This window comes from Saccopteryx leptura, chromosome 7, assembly GCF_036850995.1.
Source record: "Saccopteryx leptura isolate mSacLep1 chromosome 7, mSacLep1_pri_phased_curated, whole genome shotgun sequence".
In the NCBI taxonomy this organism is placed as follows: Eukaryota; Metazoa; Chordata; class Mammalia; order Chiroptera; family Emballonuridae; genus Saccopteryx; species Saccopteryx leptura.
This window is the reverse complement of record NC_089509.1, coordinates 26,327,406-26,336,765: the sequence shown is the minus strand read 5'-3', so window position 1 is coordinate 26,336,765 and position 9,360 is coordinate 26,327,406.

Below are 9,360 nucleotides of genomic sequence, written 5' to 3'. Positions count from 1 at the left end.
TTTGTTTGCCTTTTTCACATTCAGTTTGTCAACTTCATTTCATCTTTTGTTAGCCAAATGTAATATTATACATTTTCTATAAAAATCAGGAGACAAAGCATATAGGTCATCTTTTCTTATGGTAAGTTCTTTAAAATATCTTACCCACTTAAAAGTTTCTCTGATAATACAGTAACAGCCATACAATGAGACGTTATTTTGCCAAGTTGTCTCAGTAGGCAGGAGGAATGTACCTCCTTGGGTCATTGACAATAACAAACACTTATGGCGAAATGTATAAGCAGGTGTGAGTAGCATGTGAATCAATTTGGTCAAAAATATAGTTCAACCTCACATAATGTGTGATGCAAAAACTTCACAGAGGTATTATTTTTCAAACACAGTAGGACTTTGTTACTACATGTGAGCTATGCTTTTTGCAAAATTGCATTTTTCAAAAACTATATATATAACAAAGCAAATGGTTGTAAAGTCAATTGTATTTCCTTAGAAACAATGCTGTATATGTATAATAGATGTTGTACTCTTTATCAAAAATTTGTTTTAATCGTAGCTAAAAATTAACACTGTCATAAAATTAAAACACAACACATTGGAAATAGACAATTACTTGAATATAAGGCACATGGTCTCATAATCATAGTACTTCAAGGACCATAAAGAGATTTGGAGCTATATACATTTTTAGGCTTTAGTCTCTACGGAGGTATGCCATTTACTTCTTTCTATCCAGTCCATTTTCTTTGATTGATTGGCTGGTTGGTTCGTTGGTTGAAATGGGATTTAGATTTCACCTTTTAAGGTTAAAATGTTAAGGGTAGTACTCTGAACACTGTGACAGTTGGCCTCTAATGATTGGGGCTATCATGGACTCAAAGTTTGAACGTTTAAAGTACTACAGGAGAAAAAGTAGTATTCTAGAATTTAGAAGTTTCAACTTTAGACTTACCATTCAGAAAATGTTAAAAAATTCTTGATAGAGGTTTTTATATAAATGACATTAACACTATGCCAGTATATATAACATTAGTTTATAGAATTCTTTTTTTTTTTTTTTTTTTTTTTTTTTTTTTTTTTTTACAGAGAGAGAGTCAGAGGAATAGATAGGGACAGACAGATGGGAAGGGAGAGAGATGAGAAACATCAACTCTTGGTTGCAGCACCTTAGTTGTTCATTGATTGATTTCTCATATGTGCCCTGACTGGGGAGCTGCAGCAAACCGAGTAAGCCCTTGCTCAAGTCAGCGACCTTGGGCTCAAGCTGGTTAGCTTTGCTCAAACCAGATGAGCCCGGGCTCAAGCTGCCAATCTCAGGGCTTTGAACCTGGGTCCTCCTCATCCCATTCCGACACTGTCCACTGTGCTACTGCCTGGTCAGGCTATAGCATTTCATTGTTGTTGTTGTTAATAGATACTATAAGTAACCGAGTTATATTGCCCGATTTATGCTATTAAATTAAATTCTCAGGCTCTACTAAATTGGTAATATTTGAATTTTCAGTGGTAGTAGGTACTTCCTGTAAGGTCAAATTGTTCAGTGAAAGATACACTAGCTAAGAATCTCTCTTAAGGTAAAAAGAATGTGTGAGTTGTCCTCTCAGAATAGATATGTTGAGAATGATATATTTTAAGAATGAATGTATGGCAAATATAACCATTGGTAAAATTTTAATAAGACATACCTTAAAATAAAATTTCTCATCTGAATAATGAGAAACCACATTTGAAAAATAGTGGTAATAAGTACTTTCATGGAGTTGCGAGAACACAAACATAAGGCTTATATTTCTAGAAGCAAATGTCACAATTCATGTAACAGATTAACACAATACATGGTGGTTATTTACTTTTCTTTCCATCTAAGAAGCTCATGTAATTACCTGATTATATGTATAAACTGAGATCATTTTTTTGCCAGTTTTTCAGAAGACATCTGTGGAGTGTATCAATATTTTTAATCAATTAGGTTCACACAAAGGACCAGAGGAAGATTAAAGTCAGTTGAGGCCCTGAACATAGAAGAAAATATTGGGCCCTTTACATTAAAAAAAGAATAAAGTTGGCATTTAGCGGGGCCCTTCAGAAGTCAGGGCCCAGGGCACGTGCCCGGTGCATCCGCCATTAAATTTTCCTCTGCAGAGGACCTTATTTCCAAGTCTGAAAGTGGTTATACATTAACATAAGGAATTACCAATCATTATAATAGTCAGATAAGGAAAATTTTACATGGATCATTCAAAGGGGGATTTCCTAGGTGGCCAGAATTATCTGATTGCTCTAAGACTTGATAGAGCTAACGGTGAAGACAGGTTTATATTTCTAATCTAAATTCTAAGACAGTATTTTTGGGTAGTATAGAGTAATTCTCTGACAGTTATTAGCCATGCTCTTAAAATAAAAAGGGGCTTTTTGAAATTTGGTCAAAGAAAGATAGATGAGTCAATTTAATACCAAGAAGAGCATAGATTTCTTTGAGTTGTCTAATTCAATAGTATATAATTATTCATAGCAGTCTCTTATGATTGTATTTCTGTGATATCAGTTGTAAATTTTCTTTCATTTATCTTTTTACTATTTGAGATTTTTCTCTTTTTTATTTGGCTAAAGTTTTCTAAATTTTGTTATCTTTTTAATGAAGCAGCTCTGTTTTATTGATCTTTTTTATTGTCTTTTTAGTCTCTATTGCATTTATTTCTTCTCTGATCTTTATTATTTCATTTCTCTTACTAACTTTGAGTTTTATTTTTTCTTTTTCTATATTCTTTAGGCATAAAGTTATGTTATTTAAGATATTTTTGTTGTTTTTTCATGTGTAAGCTTAAATTGTTATGAACTTTCTTCTTAGATCTACTTGTGGTACTTCCCACATATTTTATACCATATTTCTGTTTCCATTTGTTTCTATTTTTGAATTATTCTTTGATATCTTTAATGGTCCAGTCATTAGTCCAGGAATAGATGCTTCAAGGATGAATTTTACTAAAAAGTAAGAGAAGATTTAATACCAATTCTTTTCAAACAATTTCAAGAGAAGAGAATGCTTTCAAAATAATTTTATTAAGCTAACATTACATTGAGACCAAAACCAATTCATACTACCACATGAAATAAAATTATAAGCCAATATTTATGATTAAATATAAACACAAATGTCCTCAACAAAGTATTAGCAAACTGAATTCAATAATTCTTAAAAGGATCGTGTGCTGTAATCAAGTGAAGTTTAGTCTAGAAATGCAAGGATGGTGAAACATCACAAAGCAATTAAGATATACAACATTAACAAAATGAAAGATAAAAATTACTTGATCATCTCAATAGATGCAGAGAAAGCACTTTAAAAATTCATCATTCATTAATAATAAAACTCTTAATAAAGTGAGTTCAGAGGAACCATACCTCAACATAATAAAGGTCAAATATGATAAATCCACAGCTAATATCACACTCAACAGTGAATAGTTGAAAAATTTCCTTTTAACATTAAGAATGAGACAAGAATGTCCATTCTCATTACTTCTAACAACATAGTATTGTATTAAAGTCCAAATAATAATTAGACAAGGAAAAAACATAAAAGGCATCCAACTTATAAAGGAAGAAGGAAAACTTTTACTATTTTCAGAAAACATGGCACTATATATAGAAAACGCTAAAAATTCCACCAAAAAAATTGTTTGAACTTTAATAAATAAATGAATTTAGTATGACTAATGAGATACTCCTATAAACTAATAAATAAACTTACTAAATTAATTTAGTAAGTTTACAAGACACAATATTAATATGCAAAATCAATTATGTTTCTATCCACCAGAAAAAAGAAACTATCAGAAAGATAAATATCAGAAAGAAAACTACCCCACTTGCAACTGCATCAAAAAGAAAAAAATACTTAGATATAAATTAAACCAAAGACATGAAATATAAGTACAGTAACAATGATAAGATATTAATAAAAAAAATTTTAAAGACACAAATAAGTGAAAAAAAATATTGTGCTTATGAACTGGAAGAATTATATTGTTAAAAAGACCATACTACACAAAGCATATATTCAATGTGATGTCTGTGAAAATTCTAATGGCAGTTTTCAAAGAACTAGAACAAATAATTCTAAAATGATTATGGAACCAAAAAAGTTACTGAATATCCTAAACAATCTGGAGGTTAAAAAAAAGAAAGCCAAAGGTATCAAACCTCCTGATTTTAAACACACAGCTCAATAGGACAAAATAAAGAACTCATATATGATATATATTGTCAATTATTTTATGACAAAGTAAGTAAGAATGTATGAGGAAAGTGTAGTCACTTCAATAAATCATGCTGGGTAAACTAGGCAACTACATGCATAATAATGAAACTAGACCACTATCTCATACTATATACAAAAAATAACTCAAATGAATAAATAAGCCAAATATAAGACCTAAACTATATAACACTAAAGAAAATACCTGCAGTAAATTTCTTGACTTCCGTCTTAGTGATGATTTTTCTTTTTGACTCTAACTCCAAAGAGTAGGGCAACAGAAGCAAAAATAAATAAAACTATATCAAACTCTTCTAAACAATAAAGAAAATAATCAACAAAATTAAAAAGCAACTGGCTAGGTGGGAGAAGACATTTGAGTATCATATCTAATATGGGGTTAATATTCAAAATATATAAATAATTCATACAAATCAATAGCAAAAAATGAAAATAAAATTTCAATTAAAAATATGTAGTGAATCTGAATAGATATTTTTCCAAAGAAGTCATAAAAATGGCCAACAGATACTTGAAAAGATGTTCAATGTTACTAATCATCAGGGAAATGCAAATCAAAACCTCTGTGAGATTTTACCCTACACCTGGCAGAATAACTATGTATGAGGAAGAAGAAGAAGAAGAAGAAGAAGAAGAAGAAGAAGAAGAAGAAGAAGAAGAAGAAGGAGGAGGAGGAGGAGGAGGAGGAGGAGGAGGAGGAGGAGGAGGAGGAGGAGGAGGAGGAGGAAGAAGAAGAAGAAGAAGAAGAAGAAGAAGAAGAAGAAGAAGAAGAAGAAGAAGAAGAAGAAGAAGAAAAAGAAGGAAGAGGAGGAGGAGAAGGAGGAGGAGGAGGAGGAGGAGGAGGAGGAGGAAGAAAAGAAGTTTTGGCAAGGATGTAAAGAAACGGGTACCCTCATGCACTTTGATGTAAATTTAAACCATATGTAGGTTCCTCAAAAAATAAAAACAGAACTACCATATGACTCAGCAATTCCACTTCTGGCTGTCTGTTGAAAGAAAACTAAAATAGTAATTTGAAAAGATATATGCATTGCAACATTGTTTACAATTGTCAAAATATGGGAACAAGCTAAGTGTCCATCGATAGATGAATAAAGAAGAAATGTATATAATCTGCTATAAAAAAGGATAAATTTTGGCCATGGCCGGTTGGCTCAGTGATAGAATGTTGGCCTGGTGTGCGGGAGTCCCAGGTTCGATTTCCAGCCAGGGCACACAGGAAAGGCGCCCATCTGCTTCTCCACCCCTCCCCCTCTCCTTCCTTTCTGTCTCTCTCTTCCCTCCCGCAGCCAAGCCTCCATTGGAGCAAAGTTGGCCCAGGTGCTGAGGATGGCTTTGTGGCCTCTGCCTCAGGCGCTAGAATGGCTCTGGTTGCAACAGAGCTACACCTCAGATAGGCAGAGCATCGCCCCAGGGTGGGCGTGCTGGGTGGATCCCAGTCGGGCGCATGCGGGAGTCTGTCTGACTGCCTCCCCATTTCCAACTTCAGAAAAATACCAAAAAAAAAGGATAAATTTTTGTCATTTGAGACAACGTGGATAAAGCTGGAAGGTATTCTCAGTGAAAAATACTGCATGATTTCACTTATACATGGAATTTAAAACACAAAACTGAATGAACATATTAGTAGTTGCCAGAAGGAAGGCAGGTATGAGGGTTAAAATTGGATAAAGAAGATCAAAAAGTGCAAATTTGCAGATATAAAATTAATGTCATGGGAAGCAAGCAATGTACATGATAGGGAATATAGTTAATAATAATTTATTAACTTCACATGATGACAAATGGTAACTAGTCTTATTATGATCATTTCACAATGTATACAAGTTCCATATTACTCTATGGTACACCTGAAACTTAAATAATGTTGTTTGTTAAATAAAATTTAATTAAAAATGCCCTGACTGGTAAGCAACCAATGAACGTGTGATTGAGTGAAAGAACAAATGAATGCTTTCCTTCCCCCTCTCCCCCTCTCTTCCCTGTTCCTTTCTCCTCCTTCCTCTCTCTGCCTCTCTCAAAAAACAAATAAATAAACATAAATTAAAAGCATAAAAGTAAAGTAATAATGTTTTTACCTATCAGTTTGGAAATAATTTTTCATCTCTTTTTTTTTATGTTTATAACAGCTTTATTCATAATTGCCAAAACTTGAAAGCAACCGAGATATCCTTGGTGAATGTATAAACTGGTACATCCAGAAAATGGAATATTATTCAGCACTAAAAAAAGAGCCACTATCAAGCATGAAAAAAGACATGTAAGAATCACAAGTGTTGGTGTGTAATTAAACAAGTAAACTATCATTATAATCAATTATCATTTAAGGTCAGTAGAGGAAATTTTCCATTAAACATACATATAGCATGCATTTTCAATGACTAAACTAATATTTAATAAATGATATTCTGTATAAAACTTTGAAAGATCATCTAGAACAATTGCCATTGTTCAGAAATGCTTAACTTTAAATAGAAAGAAGATCATCTTTAATTGGCATTTAGTATTAATACTTTAATTTTACTTTTCTCAACCTACACAGACCAAGAGTAGCCAGAAATCGGCTATAGCTGGAAAGGTCCTGAGAGACGGGAGAAATGTCTCAACGGAACTCAATTCACTTTTGAAGAATGGATGAATGAAAGACTTATTAAATAAATACACTTGGAGATCTCACTATTTTAAAAGAAAACTTTAAAAAAGTAATAATATTGATGTTGGAATATCATCTTGTAACTTTGTTACTGTTAACTTTCAGTGTTCACAATTGAACCTAATTCTGGTCTTTATAAAATTTGTAGGTCAAAGTGAAAATGTTCTCCTTAATTTAGAAAATATATGATCTATTTTCAATTAATTCAAAGAAACTATGCTAATGAGAGATATAAGATTTCTATTCCTATATTTACCACAATAATTTTCTTATACTAACCTTTTATAAGAACTTTTCAAAACAACTAATGTTAATTGTAGAAATAGGAAAACTAATGAGAAAAAGGAAAGAAAAATATTAACCATACACAATTGTGAAAAATGTCAAAATTTAAATAGAGAATGTAAATTGGTTTTTAACATTTTTAAATGTCAATTTGGCAATATCAAGCAATGTTTGAAATTTGCATACTCTGTTTCAGCGATTTCACTAATGAAAGAATTTTACACATGTAAAAAGTGGGAAATTGCTATGTTTTTAAAACCATTTAAACTGAATGTAATTTTATATAAATTGTGCATAAATGCTATAGTAAATATTTCTTAGGACATAGCATAAGTTACATGTGAAGATCTACTATAATCATAATAATGATTATTGTTAGTAATATTTAAGTTGAATATTTTCCATTTTTTCTGCAGATCTACTCTCCCCTTACCTGTAGCCTGCTTGTTCTGGACCTGAGATGGTCATTCTTTTTTTTGTTTTGTTTTGTTTTTTGTTTTTTGTTTTTTTTTTTTTATTATTAACAGAGAGAGGGATAGACAGGGACAGACAGGAACGGAGAGATGAGAAGCATCAATCATTAGTTTTTCATTGCAGGTTGCGACACCTTAGTTGTTCATTGATTGCTTTCTCAAATGTGCCTTGACCATGGGCCTTCAGCAGATCGAGTAACCCTTTGCTCGAGCCAGCAACCTTGGGCTCAAGCTGGTGAGCTTTTTGTTCAAACCAGATGAGCCTGCGCTCAAGCTGGCGACCTCGGGGTCTTGAACCTGGGTCTTCCGCATCCCAGTCAGACACTGTATCCACTGCGCCACTGCCTGGTCAGGCGGGAGGGTCATTCTTTTGGACTATTCAGGCGTCCCCAAACTATGGCCCACGGGCCGCATGTGGCCCCCTGAGGCCATTTATCTGGCCCCCTGCCGCACTTCCAGAAGGGGCACCTCTCTCATTGGTGGTCAGTGAGAGGAGCACTGTATGTGGCAGCCCTCCAATGGTCTGAGGAACAGTGAACTGGCCCCCTGTGTAAAAAGTTTGGGGACTCCTGGGACCTTCTACTTGATCTTTGCTTCTGATTGGAGTCCACTAATAAATAATCCAAAAACTAAATAAAATAAGATTGGGATATTTTATTACTATGACTCCTTCCATGCCAAGTCACAGCAGATTTCATGTTGATCTTTAATAAAAGCACGAGGTCCAGTTAGGGACCTTTTCTGATTTCTGGTAACTATTTTTATTCCTTATTTCTCTAGGCCTAGAAATGGTGGCTAACAGCTTCCTGCTAATGTGAACCATCAGGTTTAGACCTTATTCACCCGCTTTCCTTACAGATTTTTGCTCAGAGATGGTAACCCCCTTCTTCAACGTAATGATCAATCCTGATTATTCTGAGTTAAACATAGTAATTCTACCCACTGTGGCAGGCATTTGTTTAGGAGTGGAGAAAGGTCTAATAAGAGGTTTCCTAGGAAATGCTCTCATGGTCTTGAAAAAGGAAACACATAGGAAGGGGCTGTTTTCTGGTGAACATTGGCAAGTCTGGGTGTGCTGTCTGGAGGTGACTTGGGTGCAACACCGTTGTGCTTATGTGGCTCAGCAGTCAGATAAACAGAAAATGAGCTTTAAAGGATGAAAATGAGTTGATTTATTAGCCTTAGGGTTTTCTTTCTTTGTGTATCCTCTTCTGTGATATAATGCAATTTCTTAATATTTAACCTATTTTTAGTTGGTTTTCTCTTACTTGCCACTGAAGGCTTTCTCACTGACATGAATATATTTGAACACTAGAAAGCACTAAATCAGCGGTTCTCAACCTGTGGGTCATGACCCCGGAGAGAGTCGAATGACCAAAACACAGGGGTCGCCTAAAGCCATTGGAAAATACATATTTATTATACAATACATTTTTAAATAAAATATGTATTTCTGATGGCTTTAGGCGACCCCTGTGTTTTGGTCGTTCGACCCCCGCTGGGGTCACGACCCACAGGTTGAGAACCGCTGCACTAAATAAAAAAAAGGTAAGTTGGCCCTTATAAAGTCAGGGGCCACTGCCATCGTGGCTATTCACATGCAGGTTCTCATTGAATTTGGACAAATGGTAAAGAAAGAGTGGAGCCAAAAAATGGTGGGCCATTCTTTTACT